Source organism: Thrips palmi, unplaced genomic scaffold, assembly GCF_012932325.1.
Source record: "Thrips palmi isolate BJ-2018 unplaced genomic scaffold, TpBJ-2018v1 HiC_scaffold_4, whole genome shotgun sequence".
NCBI classification, from domain to species: domain Eukaryota; kingdom Metazoa; phylum Arthropoda; class Insecta; order Thysanoptera; family Thripidae; genus Thrips; species Thrips palmi.
In genome coordinates this window covers 8,964,480-8,979,640 of record NW_023144631.1, presented here as the reverse complement: position 1 = coordinate 8,979,640, position 15,161 = coordinate 8,964,480, and the positions used below count along the sequence as shown (strand labels likewise).

Sequence of the window (15,161 nt, the reverse complement as noted above, 5' to 3'; positions counted from 1 at the left end):
GTCTGTCCTGCCGCCTCCCCCACCACCCATCTCTTAGGGGTGGGGGGAGGCGGTCACTCGGTGCAGCACTCAAGCATACCTTTATGCTAGTTTCAAGTATAGTAGACTTCACGCGAGCATAACTTGCTTGTTTCAGGCATAGCAAGTCTAAGTATAATTTATACTATATTGGAGTATGGGCAGAATCGCTATGCTTCCGTCAAGCATACATATTTTTGGAATAACCATAATTTATTTTTAGTCTTACCGTATCATACTTCAAACAAGTAAAGATGTGATATTTTAGGGTTTAGCATAACTTAAACTTAAATTCAAGTATAACGTTTTTCCGGTGAAGGGAGTTTTCGCGCGTGGAAAGGATATCCCATCCGGCGCATGTTATGTCTTTTTGGCCAGAAAGTAGGTATTTTGTCCTGTTTTCCACGAATGTCCCTGACATTTCCAGGTTTTCCCGGCTCTTTCTGACATAGCTTCATTTTCTCTGACAATTACAGGTTTTCCCTGTTTTCCAGGTGCGTGGCAACCCTGTGAAAACAAAATTTGGACGGTTCCCTTTTATATGTATTTCTATCCACACATTTGAATGACCTTCCACCGTCCTTAATGATATAAAAAATGCACAAACTAGTTTAACAGACACTCTATGTTGCTTCCTCGTATATACTCAGCAAACTCAATTGTGTGCGGCATGCACTTGGTGCGTGCCTGTAGGCACACACTTCTTTCCTGCATGCCTGGCAGTCACACACTTCTTTTCTGCATGTCTTGCAGGCACAACTGCTTGGTGCCCGGCAGGCATACACTTCTTGGTGTATTGCCTGGCAGGTACACTTCTTTGCTGCATGCCTCAGGCACACACTTGCTTGTGTGCATGCCTCAGGCACACACTTGCTTGTGTGCATGCCTCAGGCACACACTTGCATTTGTGCATGCATTAGCTACGGCAAAAGTGTGCCTGCAGGCATGCTCCAAGAAGTGCGTGCCTGGCACACAATTGAGTTTGCAGAGTACATACGAGGAAGCAACACAGAATGACAGTTGATCTAGTTTGTGCATTTCTCGTATCAATAGAGACGGTGGAAGGTCATTCAAATGTGTGGATAGAAATACATTTATACGAGAACCGTCCAAATTTTGTTTAACCAAGGCCCGGAAGTTTGCTAACACGCGTTTGAAGTGCTCATGCTGCTAGAAAATTAAACCACGGCGAAATCAGACCGGTAAAGCATGCATTTGTAGAGGATGGGGCACTTCGAACACCTTTGGGGCAGCCAGGATGCGTGCGAGCGCGCCCCTCGCAGTAGTCACTTCCTTCAATAAATTAAATGCGCGCATAACAACCGCTTGGCACCCAAACCGGGATGATATCTGCTCGGTAAGGCATGCTTTTGTAGAGGATGGGGCACTTCGAGGACCTTCTAGGAGGCCAGGATGCGAGCGCGCGCACGCCCTGCAGTCACCAGGTGGGGCCAAGAAACTCGATTCAAGCGTAGGAATCGATTGGCACTCGAACCGGAGTGATATCTGCTCGGTAAAGCATGCTTTTGTAGAGGATGGGGCACTTCGAGGACCTTCTAGGCGGCCAGGATGCGCGCCTATGCACCGCATACTATCGAGATTGGTGTCAAAATGACCGTCTTGAAGAGACGAATCGAATGAGCCCACTACCAAGTTGATCAGACGTCATTTAGCCGTCGTTTGTAGATGATTTAGCACTTCTTGGCCTCGAACAGGATGAAGGAGCCCGATTTCGGCGTGGCACCATATCCAGATCGATAGAGCACCCCCGAAAACATATAGGAGGACTATTATTTCGTTTTCATCACAAAGTGCAAGGTTGGCCTGTTTTTTGTCCCTTAACGTCCCCACTATTCCCTGTCCCATCCCCGCGCGAGGTACCACCGTCCCGTCGAGGGCCGCGTGCAGCCGCGCAGCCGCCCATCGCCTGACCGAGTAGCCCACAGTGCACCCGCACGCCCAGGACCGCTCGGCCGCGGAAAGGAAGAGTGACGTCGGCGTGGTGCTGCACCGCCGGGGAGTGACTCGCAGAAAGAGAGACACTCGAGCCCCACCGCCGTCACCGTGCTCACTCCTTTATCTGTCACGGGCCGGGCCGGCCAGGCCGCGGGTCGGGGAGCTGGCGTCGCGACAGACTTGACACCTGAAGCCTGGGGCTGAAGCCTGGGGCTGAAGCCTGGGGGCGGCTGCGGTTCAATGGCTCTCGGATGCTGCGACGACGGCAGCGGCCGGTCCCCGTGTGTGAGTGTCTCGGAGTGTCAGCGACCGGCGCGCCTAATCTGCTGCAGGATTGGCTGCAGGTGCGCGCACGTGCGGCACACACACATTGGAGCACACACGCGCGCGCACACACACATACGTGCATTGCCCCACCGCACGATAACGCAATGTGCTTGACAAAATAAACTGTCCCCGCGTGTTTGGCAGTGCTGCCGGCCTGACGGCGGCGTGCCGATGCTGCCCAGGCCGAGGCCCAGGCCAGCCCAGGCCCAGGGCGACGACGACGGGACGGGGGCGATGCGCAGCGCGGCAGCGCGCTGGCGACCGGTTCGGCTTCGTGGCTTCGGCCGACAAGTCCACCTTGATTGCTGCTTCTACTTTCGTTTGCCAGAACCGTAAAAACTTTTTGCTGATCCCAGCCGTCCGACCGTCCGTCTGTCTGTCCGTCCGCGCGGCCGCGAGTCGGCAATCCACCGAAAGAGTCCCAGCGCCGCGCCTATGGCCTATGGCAGCGTGCAAGCCGCCGCCGAAAAAAATAAATGTACGTCTTGGACCGCGCGCTCCGCCCAAGGATTTGAATCTTTCCATAGGAATCACAAGGGGCGGAAGGGAAATTCAAGATGGCCGCTGCTAAACAGAGCCCCACCTGCTTTCGGACGTCAAGGGCCCGGGGCTGGAGGCTCTTTAGGTGCGCGCGCACCCCGCCACTCTAGGGCCGCTCCTCGAGTGCGGGCGCACCGGTGGGGCCTGCACTGTAGTGCTGCTTGCGACATCCACGCCTTCCCTTCTTCTGGCCAGAACACTCCTCATTGCGAAGCAGTTCGTTCGCAAAAGACGTCAACCTTTTTTCGGTGCTCGGCTCGCACTGGGCTCGCAGTCGCCTTGCCACCACACCGGAAAAGCCGGCCGTGCACTGAAAAAAAGGTCTGGTTATAAGTACCAGACCAATCCTAGTTAAACGAGTATTAGTTACGCATACGAGAATCCTAGTAACTCTTACCAGATGATCAGTTGAAGTAACCAGATCGGGTGTTGTGACATTTACCAGGTGTCTGGTTAATAATCCTAGTAAATTTTACTAGACTGTTCAGTAATTGGCGCCATACGTAAAACTTCGAAACATTTGGTTCAATTGAAATGTTAGCGTGTCAAAAAGTTAACTGCAACCGGTTTCGTTATTTTCGGAGTCTTAAATCCGGAAGAAACACTGGGAGTATTTCCCTGAGTCAGACACGAAGAGAGTCACCAGGTGCGGATCCCCTCGACCCACAGGCGACGTGGTGGCACAGTGGTAACGTGCTCAGCTCACAAGTGTGAGATCCCGGTTCGAATCCGGAGGAGAGAAGGAGGGGAAAATTGATTTAGAGGTGATTCGTGAAGGAAGTCGTCATCACATCAGGTTTCAATGCTACAAAATATTTTTTTTTAAATTTTGGATTTCTTTCTTCAGTTTTGCAAGCACATGAACTAACCAGGATGTTTGGTAAAAACTACCAGAAGGGGACCCGGCGGCATTGTAAGGGTGACTATAAATCTGGTACGGTTTACCAGACTGAGGCTAAGTAGACAGTTTAGTATTTTTTACCAGAATTCTAGTTGAGTTATATTCTATCAGACAGTCTGGTATTTGGTACCAGAATTCTGGTTATCGTTACTAGACTTTTTTTTCAGTGTGAGTGAGGCAGTTAAGTGCTTTACTGTGCTGCACCTGTCTACTTCCGGAGAGGCCGACGCAGTAATTACCGCCGGGGGCAGTTGGTCGGAGTTAGGTTAGGTTGGCGTAGGTTAGGGGTAGGTTGGGGTAGTTGGGGTATGTTAGGGTAGGTTAGGGTAGGTTGATGTGGGTAGGATGGCGTAGGGTATGGTAGGTTGGCTTAGGTTGGGGCTAGGTTGGGGCTAGGTTGGAATAGGTCGGGGTCGGTTGGGGTAGGTTGGGGTAAGGTTAGGGTAGGTTGGGGTTAGGTCAGGGTAGGTCGGGGTCGGTTGGGGTAGGTTGGGGTCGGTGGAGAGGGTCGGCCGAGGGGTTCAAAGGGTACGAGTGCCTAATGCGATACAAAGCGGTCGGCTGATAGGCGGTGGTCAGAAGGTAGCCAAAGGTAGTCTCGTGATAGCGAGGCAGCTGCGCGACTGCGGCGTTGTCAAGTGTGCGCTGGGCATCTCCATCTTGATAAGGAACATGCGACCTTGGCAGTGTGTTGGCCGGCCGTCTGTATCGACGGCCCGCGGCCCGCCCCGCGCTCCACCACGGCCGGCCAGGGCAAACGCCGAAAATGGATTTGAGCGGATCCGTGTGCTGGGTCGAGCCTTGGCTGTGCGACGACGCAGCGCTGCGCCTTGGCCGCCAAGCGGTGTCGAGTATTAATAGCCGAGGACGCCGCCTTTCCGGGAGTCCCGGCCGCACCGCTTGCTTCGGCTTGCTTCGGCTTGCTTGTGGCACTTGTGGTCGATGATGACGAGCACGACGAGCGCGTCGTTGTTTGCTGATCGCAACGACCGACGCTGCTCTTGTTGTTTTTCCAATCTCTCCCTGATCCGATATTCCGATCTGATGACCGGATAGACTGCGCTCCGCGGTCCCACAAGTCGATCTCGGCTCTGCGTCGCTCTGCGTCTGTCGTTGTGGCGGGACGCCGCGGAACGCATTCCGAGAAGGCGGTGGCCGAGGGGGTAAACACTTCACGAAATCGTGTACAGACTACTCGGTATTACGCTGTATTACGGGTGTATTACACGTGTATTACGGCCCTAAAATGCCAAAATTTGGCACATTTGACCCAAAAATGGTACTACGATCACGTGTATTACGCGTAATACACGGTTTTTGTGTACAGGGTATTACGCGAGTGGTTACCCCCTCGGCGGTGGCACCAGCAGCGCGTTTCACGAAAAGCTCGACACCTGTTTGGCGCGAGGAGAGGGGATGACGGGCAAACGCTCACCTGGGTATTTAATCTCCGGCCATGTTTTCTTTGATCGTTTACTCGTCTTCGCGCGGAAAGAACACACACACGGGCAGACATACGCAACACACACACAAGAGCACGCACGTGCACAAGACCAGGGCAGCCCCTTATCAAAGGATGCTGCACCAAAATACACACTGCGCTATCTCCCCATCTATTGTGTCTCCATCTTCATATTGTGTCTAACTTCGCGGTCCACCCGCGCTATCTATCCATCCATCTGTCGAGTCGAGCATCAGACACCGCAACCACTACACCGCACTAACAGTCATTTCGGACCCAACCACCGTCATTCCTAACAGTGCCATGCGGAAACCGCCGCGTGAGTCCAGGTGCGCCCCAATAAACTGGGCGACAGAAAAAGAAGTCGCTTTTCGTCTTTCGCCGTCCGAATGGTCCGAATGGACATCGAAGCCAGGCAGGCAGCCAGGCAGGCAGCCAGAGCGTTATGTCATCGCGACGCCGTCGTCGGAATAGCGGCATTCCTTTTACTACTCTACTGCTCGCGTCGCCTGGCGTCGCCTCGCGTCGCCCGGCCGGCCGGCCGGCATGTTGACTCGTACTCATGTGTAGTGTACACGCGTCTGTGTCGGTGTGCATGGGTCACGCCGCGCCGGCCAGCACGAATTCTTGACAGTACGCCACACTGCAAACACGCCTCGTTTCATCCACTGTTTCTGTCCAGCTTTGTTCGGTTTGCGGCGTTAAAGCGGGGAAGCAGCGGGCCGCGGTTTGGCGCGGTGGTGCGCAGCGGCGCGCAGCGGGGGCCCAAAGCCCACGGAGCGAGAGGCCCGCGATAGTCCCTCCGCGATAGTGGCTCACGGTATCGCCGACCTGCGACACGCCGGGCGCCGAGCCGCGCCGAGCCGCCGAGCACAGTGTGCAGGCCCTTGGCGACGAGGCCCTCGCCGCGCGGCGCGAGGGTCGCAAGCAATCGGCTTTGAAGGGCGCGCCAAGATCGGACCTTGCCGCGTCGCCGCGTCGCCAGGGGGCGCTGCCTCGCTGCTTTGCGGTTGCAGATCTCTCTCTCGCACTCGCGGGGCGTCCCGACGGGTGCGAGGGAAAGAGAGAGAGAGAGAGCTGCTGTCGCCTGCCTGGCTCCATGCACTCAATATTCATCGTGAGGGCGTCCTTGCGCACCCGTACCCGCCACAGCGCGCCGCACTGCCGGTAGACGCGGCGCCCGCAGCCTCGCTCCAGTAACGTGACATTTGGACGGGCTGTCGCCGCCGTGGCCGCCGTGGCGTCTACGCGACGATGACGAGACACCTTCGCGCCGCCCAGCGCCGAGTCGTGCAGCCGGCCTCACCTATAGCACTCGCCGGTCGCTGCCGGGTAGGCCGCCCGGACACACGCCCGTCTGCGGTCGGCCTGCCTGTCGGCCTGCCTGTCTGCCCACAAGGCTGTTCCCCTTGACTGCCAAGTTCAAACTTCCACTGTTTTTCAAAGTTTTTGGCGAGGCTGCTTTGCTGCCCCTCTCCGGCCCGCAGTGCTCGCCGGGCGTTAAAGTCTCCTCAAGTCCGAGCGTCCTTCTCCTCTCGCTCCCCTTTGTGATCCGAACTCTTTGGTGTGTTGCAGGTGGATCGCCATCGCGCGGTGGCCCCGGATACACTGATGGTCGAGCCGCAGGTGAGTGTCAGCCCAATCCCACTCCGGACTCCAGGAGTCCAGGCCTCTGGGCGCCTTGAAACTAACGGCGCCATCGAGTCCACTTGTCTCTCCGCGAGGGGGCGCACCGCGCCGCACCGCACAGCGGATTGGCCCAGTTTGTTTGTCTTTGTCTTCGTCGCCGCCGTGCCCACGGGCCGCGACCGCGAGCCGCGCCCCTGCCACTCCACTGCCGTGCTCCGGCCAATCACGCGCGGAGGACAGGGCTCTGGCTTTCCAGCGCGGTACTTCCTGACACTTTATATGAAGATCAACTACGAAGGCCACTGCGCGCTGTGCGTGGCTGTGCGTTGCACCGCCACCCCGCCACTGCACCGTAAGCCGAGACGGCCATCCCCATTGGCCCGGGCCCGGCCCCGCTCGCTCTGGTTTCATGGGAAGGACGGCAACAGGCCTAGGCGGCGCGCCAACGCGCCAAGCGGTCGCCGACGGCACTCGCTCACTCCAATGACAATCCACCTCGGCGAGGAGATGAAGCCGTCTATTCTCCATGCCGTCAGGATCGTGAGGCAGTGTGTGCGCCGCGCACCGCCTGGAGGCGAGCGGAGGGCGGCCGAAAGCCAGGACTGCGAACGCAGCTTCCTCGCTCTATCTCTCTCGAACTCCGCAAGTCGAACAGCGTTTTTCTTTTCTTTTCGGTGATCGGTAATCGGTCGGCTGGTCCAGCCTGTCCTGTCCAGCCAGTCAGCGCCACCCGCTGCGTCTCCGATTTCGTCGAGTCCATTCTCCCAGCGGTCGTTTTCGTCGCTGTGTCTCTCTGGCACCTTCACGGGGCGCCGCATGAGTGCGAGGCAGGCAGAGCGACGTAAACGACTCTCGGAATCAGTGTGCAGCGGCACTGACTGGAGCCGACGGGCAGCACCGCTGCACTGGACAGCACGGTATGAGGCTCGTCTGATAAATGCTTTCTTTCTCCCTTCGAGCCGGTCGGTCGGTCGGTCAGTCGGCCGGTCCCTGCTGGAAGGTAAAAAGTAATCCTGGTCGCGTGATTCGGCGTCGGTACTCGCGCTGTCTCCCTCGACCTCCACGGCGCCCCACGAGTGCGAGAGAGACAGAGTGACGAATGAGTCTGCTGGGTCCGACACTGTCGCCGCGTGCGCCAAAAGTTCAAAAGTCGCGGCGAGCGGGCCGCCGGGCCGCAGTGAGGCGGGGCGATCAGAAGAGAAAGCAATGCACGCCGGCGGGCGGAGCGGCGAGGCCTCCAAATATTGGGCCGGCCGACAGTTGACAGCCCGCTCCGGATCAAGCGGCGTGCGGTCGAGCGCACGGCACGGCACGGCACGGCACGGCACGGCACGGCACGGCCCCGGGACTCGTTATCCAGCGGCCATCTCGCTGCACGACGCGTAAGGCGCAGGGCGAGCAAGGCCGCCGACCGACGGATTCGTTTTCACTGCGCTCCACGCTCGAGATGACAGTCGCTATGATTATTTTTCTCGGTTTGACACCGGCTGGCTCGGGCCGGCTGGACACTTTTCGGGCGGCTTCACAACGCGCTCGTCACTTGTCACGGCTGGCACTGAGGAACCATTACCGAAGTAGTCCAAGGCGGGCGGTGGCGAGGGCGGCCCCCGAAGCCTCCGCGATCCGCGGGCGCCGTTAGGCCTACTCGCCCTCTCCATGGAGTGCTCCAGCGCCGCAGTCTCCAAGTCCCCGCGCGCCCGCGCCGCCGCGTTCGTTCGTTAGCGATTCCGTTCGGCCGCCGTGGCGATAAAGGTCGATACAGGTCGATACAGGCATACGGGGGTACTTATCGAAATTGAGACAATAAAGAAGGCGCGGCGGAGAGACCGACGAGGGCGCTTTGTGGAGCAGGGCCTCGCGAGGGCCGAGTCAGAGGCACGGCCGGCACGGCCGGCATGGCGCCCCTTTCAGCGGCCGGGGCCGGGCTCGGCTCGGCTCCGCTCGGCAGTGACTATGCAGGTTGGACCTGCCAGCGCTGCCTGGCTGCCTGGCCGCCAGGTCCAGCAGGGCGGCGCGCCGTGGCGCGGGCAGGGCGGGTCGGGTCGGTGTCAAGGCGATGCGGAGCGTGGAGCCGTGGTGGAGCGCGGCCGTGCCTGGCCGGCCTTGTATTGGATCGCCTTGCCGCCTTGCGCATACATCGCCCTGGGCAGCGCGCCACGCCAGCCAGGCAACGCCCAGCAACGCCCGCCACGCCACGCCACGCCACGCTCGCCCAATAACGGGGTACGCGTCGATGACGCCGCGCGGCGCCGCCGCCATGCAGCGCACGTCCACGACGAGGCCAGGCAGGCCAGGCCGCCGCCGTCCCGAACTTCAAATTCCAGTCCCTCTCAGTTCGATGCTGACTGACGCGCGCCCTACATTTCCAAGCCTCTCCCACGCGTGTGTGCGAGGGGCAGTGCGAGTGTGTGAGTGCAAGACGCCGTAAACCGCGGCGCTTTCCGAAGTAGAAAAGACTTAACGCCAGTCCATTGTCCGCCTGTATTTGGTCTGTTCCTTCCTCGTGCCGATAAATGGCGCGGGCCTTCTCTCCGCACGCCCCGCGGCGTCCTGGAAGTCCTGGAAGTCCTGGAACACTGGAAGCGCCAAGCACCGCAAGGCTCGCGCGGCGCCCATAACCGCCCCGGGGAGCACGAGCACGACGGCGACGCGACGTCCGAAGGTCCGAAGGGAACGGAGCCCATAAAGCCGTGCTCTGTTATTTAGAGACATGCTGAGCTGCGCCTCCTCGATCGCGAAGCTGGCGAAGCCCTCGAGTGCGTCGTCCCGGAGCCAGCCGCGCCAGCCGCGGCGCCGGCCGCGCAGTTTTCACTTTTTGCGCCGAGTTTTGCGCTCGCCGCTCCGCCGTGCTCCGCCCCTCGCCGGCCGTTATCCACGCCGTCCGCGCGGGCAGCGCCGGGCATCGCGGATCACCGGAGTCTCGCTTTGTTTCCGAGCGTCCTTGGGGCGTGGCCGGAGCGTGGCCGGAGCGTGGCCGGATCCAGGGCCGCGCCGCAGCACGTCATGAGGAAAGCAGCAAGCACTAATGGCGGCCCCTCCAAATCGCTCTCAATCGATCGCCTGTCGTCCATCTCACCTTATTTTTTACATGTCTTTCTTTTGGAAAGGGAAATGGCGTGCAGAGTAAGCGACGCGCGACGCCCCACGGGGCAGGGGCAGGGAGGGGGAGGGGAAGGGGCACGGCCGGGGGGCTAGCCGCCGGGCTAGACGGCCTGCAGCAGCCCTGGCCCTACCGCGGCACGCCGCTTGCGTAAGTGTTGCAGACTCCCCCGACCTACCAGGGCCAGGCATTGTTGGAGATGTCGGTGAAAGTCACGGCTGCTTCTTCTTCTTCTTCGTCTTCTTCTTCTCCTCGGCGTTTCGCAACGCCTGTGGGATAGGCAACGCAGTTATTCGGAACTCCCGAAACGCCTGCGAAGTCCGGGGTAGGCAACACTGCGCAGCACCACGGTGTAACGGGACAGCCTACCTCCCAGGGGCTTCCAGAGCGCCCGCGAAGGCTGGGGTAGGCAACACTGCACGCACCGCAGCGCAACGGGACTGCCCGCCTCACAGGGGCTCCCGAGGCCACCGCCGGCACACTGCGTGACGTGTCAACCCCGTCTTCGGATTGCGATTGACTGGATTGACTGAAGGGAACCAGCCTCAACCCGCTTCAACCCGATCGGCTGGTCGGCTGGTTTTCCCGCGGCCCGCCAACGCCACCGCAGTGGGTCGCGCTATCTTGGCGGCCGGAAGCGCGTCCCGTCCCGTCCCTCTCCGGCCCTCCCTCGGCCCTCCCTCGGCCCTCCCTCCGGCCCGTCTAAACGGGGCCCGGCGGCCCGGCCTCGGCGGACGGGGACTCGACGGCGACTCGCACGATGGCGGCGCGGTGCGGCGCGGCGCGGCGCGGCCAGCCAAACCACCAGTGCTAGAGTCGAGGGGTACCTCACTTCGTCTAGTCAGTGTACACCCCTGACTCCAGTCACTGCCTTGTTTCAGTCTAGTCACTGAAAAAGTCGGCAAAACCACGTAAATTTGTCCCAATTTTAGTATTTTTGCAACGCATTTCGTGATATTTTCAGTCTAGTCAAAGTGGAAATTGAGTATAGTCACCAGTCAGTGTACACCTGTTTTCGAAGTGAGGTACCCCTCGGCTAGAGTGCCGTGGGTCCGGGGCGGTCCGGGGCGGTCCGCGGACACCGACATTCCACCCAATGCTCTGCGCGCCCGGCCCGGCCAATGCTGGCCCGGCTGGGCCCGGCCCGCACCGCCACTGGTTCGTTAATAATGCTTCTCCGCCGGCCGTGGCTCCGCCGGGACGCCGTAGTGATTTCTCTCTTTCTCCCGGCTGCACGGCGGACGCGGCGGACGCGGCGCGGACGCTGGCCGGCGAGGGGCTTTGGCGAGGCGGCCGCCACGGCCACGCCCCCAGGCAACGAACCCGTTGTCTTGCTTTGATCAAAAATTTGAAGCGCCCCGCCCGAGCCTCGCACCCCGCCTGCCCTCCCTTCTCCTCGCCCCCGAAATCCTGCCTCGCCTCGCCTCGCCTCGCCTCCGCGGCCCGGCTGGCTGGAGCGGCCCGAGTGGCCCGCCGGCCCGCCCGCTACAGCGAGGTGCAGGACTGCCGGGACTTGCAGGTCAAACCGGGCCTATTCCGTTAGCGGCCCGATCACCTGTCCGGCATCGCCCGGTAGCCCCCCCCCCCTTTCCCCCTTAAAAACACTCTGGCCGAGTCTTGGGGACGGATTTCGTGCGCCGAGAGCGTGGCCTGGCGCCCTGCGGAGAGCCTCTTGGTCTCACCAGGAGGGGAAGGGGTGTACGAAAAGCAATCGCAGCGCGTGACCTGTCCAAGCGGCGGGGCCTGGTGGCGTCATGAGGCTTGGGCCTACACTGGGCGCAGCGCCCCGCGGCCGCTGCCTAATCGGCCGCCCCATTCCGAGACTGTCTCTCTCGCACCCAAAGCAGCGACGCACTGTTCGGCATCAGTCCGCAGCTTTCTTTCCAGCGCGTTCGGTCTGCAGTACGGGCTGCACTGCCACACTGCTACACAGCCTCCGGAGCGGTGCGGGCTGCGCGGTGCGGGCTGCGCGGCCAGTGCGCGCCGGCAGGAAAACACTTCCGCCAAGCAACCGGGCGGCGCCTCTCTCCCTCTCTCTCTTTCTCCCTGTCTTCCTGTCTGCCCTCCTGTCCCTGTCCAGCGGGCCCGGCGGCCCGGCGGCCCCAGCGCCGCGACAGTGCCGCGGCGCCGCGAGTGGGGCGGTGCCATGGCAGTGCACGCCGCTGGAGTCGCGAGTCTGCCCGGAGAGGAGGGGAAGGGGGAGGGTGGCTTGAATCGAGATTACGACATTGGCGCCGTGCCGAGCCGAGCCCTCGCTTACAATGCGTCCCGGCTCGGCTCGGCTCGGCTCGGCTCGGCTCGGCTCGGCTCGGCTCGGCACGAGGAGAAAGGAAGGGCGGTCGCGGCTAGCGGCGCTGTCGGCTCGGCTCGGCTCCGCTCGGCACGTCGAAGTGGAGTCTAGTCGGCATTTACTGGTCCTTATCCTTACCGCAGCGCAGAGCAGAGCGCAATGCGGGCTGGCGGGCCGCGGCGCGGCCAGGTCAGGGCTGCGGGGCCCCACGGCGTCGCGGCCCCACGGCTCGGCGCGCGGCGCGCCGCTCGGCCAGACGGACGGTCCAGACGGAGGCGTCGTCGCGGCACTGATAGCGCGAGCGGGCTCCGTCCGCGGAAGTCTCTCCGTACAGAGCCTCTCAATGGGAGCGTGCGCGTCGCGAAGCCAAGGCGAAGTGGGACCGCACCTTGCACCGAACCACGCCCCTCCCCCTCTGGCCTTCCGGGGCCAGCTTTGGGCGTCGGGCCACGCGTAACGGTGTCCGAAGCGCGCTTTAGGCTTTAGGACGACGCTGTGCCAGTGTGCACGTGTGTGTGTGTGTGTGTGCGCGCGTGCTGTGCGTGAGCGCACCGGCATCACTTGTGGAACACGAGGAGCGGGGAAGAATGGGCCGAGCGCGCGAGCGCAGCGCGTGGCGAAAGCTCTCGTCATCGTTAATGAAGATGAAGCCAGTTCGTGAATCGGAGGGTGATTGGGAAAACGACGCGGTCGTCGAGAGCCGCGTCAACGACGTGCGAGGCGGCCAGGGTGTTTCCGCGAAGCACTGCGAAGGCGAAGGCGCTGCTGGCCGCAGACCAGCCACCAGACCGCCACCGCCGGACCACCGCGCGACACTGCTTTGTCGATCTCGCCAATTTCCGGTCCGCGGTATCTGGCTCGGCGGACTGATTTCGAGAGTCGCTTTCGTCGCTCTGTCTCTCTCGTCCCGTATAAGTGCGAGAGAGACAGAGGGACGAAAACGACTCTCGGAATCAGTCTACTGGCCGCTCAGCTGTGCTGCCCCGCCCGGCTGCGCCGCAGCCAAACTTTCCAGCGGCAACGCATAAACCGTGCAGACCGCCAGACCGGCGGACCACCACACCGTCAGGCCGTCAGACCGGCGGACGGCACCGCGATTGCGTGATAAGAGGTGGTCATTAGCGGAGGGCAGATAAAGGCAGGAAAACCACAATCCGAAATACACAATCTGTGCATCACAAGTGGCTTTGACGGCTCGGTGCTGCCACCGGTTGCCACCACGCCAATCGGCGGCGGAAGCGCAGCGCGCCAGAGCCTTCGTCCCCCTGTCTGCCTCTCTCGCGGCCCTACGCAACGCCTGCAACGCCCCAGGGATAGAGCGGCTCGCTCGGGATCAGCGTCTAGGACTGCCCCGGCGGCCCTAGGCGGCCCTAGGCGGCCCTAGGCGGCCCTAGGCGGCCCTAGGCGGCCCTAGGCGGCCCTAGGCGGCCCTAGGCGGCCCTAGGCGGCCCGGCGGGGACTAGAGCCGTGCTCGTGCCGGTCGTGACCGAGGCGGGCCGGCGCGGGCCTCGTCCTCGTCCTCGTCCCCGAGCAGGCCGAGTAGCCGCGGAGCCGCGGAGCAAGAAGGACGAGGAGGACGTCGGGCAAGGCGAGCGGGTGGGGCGGGGCGGGGCGGCACCATTTCGGAACGCTGCACTTTATCGCCGTTTACTTTTGCAAGCGAAAGCACAAGCACGGCGTAACGCGGCGCTGTCTGCCAGTCTGCGGCGCGCTGCTGCCCGGGGCGTTACTGCCTCGCCGCGCGCGCGTGTGTGAGTGAGTGTCGGTGTGTGTGTGTGCTGTATAAGTAGATAATTACAACGAGATAACCGCATCACCGATCATGCGCGGTCTGGATCGGCCAGTCGTTAAGATTTAGTGGGGCCTCTCGCACGCACACGCACTTACACACACGCACACAGACGCGCAGACACACAGGCCCCAAGTCTCGTGCCACTGTTCCAACGAGACGAAACGGCCCGGCCGCCGCCGCCACCGCCGCGGCTTTCTCCACCCAATTCAAGTTGCCGGTGGGGGCGGGGCGGGGCGGGGCGGCGGACCAGTCCCGAATACGAGTCGCTGCAAAACTGGCCGTGACGCAACGGAGGGGGAGTGTGCGTGCGTGCCCAAAGTTACTTCCCGTCGACTTTAGATAAAGAAAAAATAGGCGCTTGATTAATTGCGCGCGCGCCTGAATAAATACGTGCCCTCGAAATGAATGGTCGATTGAATGAAATATTCAACAAAAGGCAAAAGGAACGATCGGCGCCGTCATGCCGGAGGCCCGGAGGGCTGGAAAAGGGGCAGGGGAGGGGGCAGATGGTTATCGGTGGCTTCACTGACTCGTGATTAGTTCGCCTATGAAATAGCGGCGTGTCTGGCCGAGGCTGCCGAGGCTGCCGAGGCCGGCGGGGTGGCGCGCCGTGGCAGCCACGGCGTGCTGCTGGACGCTCCGAACATCTCTCGCGGGAGAGCATGGCTCGGCGTAGAGCGTAGAACGCAGAGCGTAGCGACCCATTAAATCCCCGGCCGGGTCCGCGTCCACGTCGCCCCGCGTCGCCCCGCTGGGTGTGGCCTGTGGCCCCACCGGGCCCCACCAGGATCTCGGCGGAGCCGGGCCGCCGGTCCTTGGATCGGACCAGGACCAGTCACTGTCACGGCGCGCGGCCGGAGCCGTCGCCCAGTCGCCCCCCAGCCTAATTTTTCTCTCCATCTCGAACTTATTCCGGCCCGGCCCCACTCCGCTCCACACGCCCAACCAACACACCCGAGCGCGCGGCGCCATTTTGGGGCGACGCAGTGCGAAGCGACGTCGGATCTCGTTGGCTCGACGGTGGCGCTCCACTGCGTACTGCGTAGCGCGCCTGTCGAGTCCTTTCATTCCTCCGGAAAAGAGCGCACGCCACAGCGGGGCCGCGCCGCGCCGCCGCGCCGCGCAATTCGGTTCGTCAGCGCGGCG

The 15,161-nt window shown here is 61.6% G+C and overlaps 1 protein-coding gene across 2 annotated transcripts in view; it reads left to right on the top strand.

The window, feature by feature from the left end:
* The window catches only part of LOC117649439 (protein dimmed-like), a 35,089-nt gene that overhangs the window by 14,393 nt on the left and 5,535 nt on the right, over nucleotides 1-15,161 (top strand). For both annotated transcript variants that reach the window (XM_034392240.1, XM_034392241.1), the window contains exon 3: nucleotides 6,780-6,830. The gene's annotated coding sequence lies outside the window, so the exon portion shown is untranslated. The remainder of the gene's footprint in view (nucleotides 1-6,779; nucleotides 6,831-15,161) is intronic.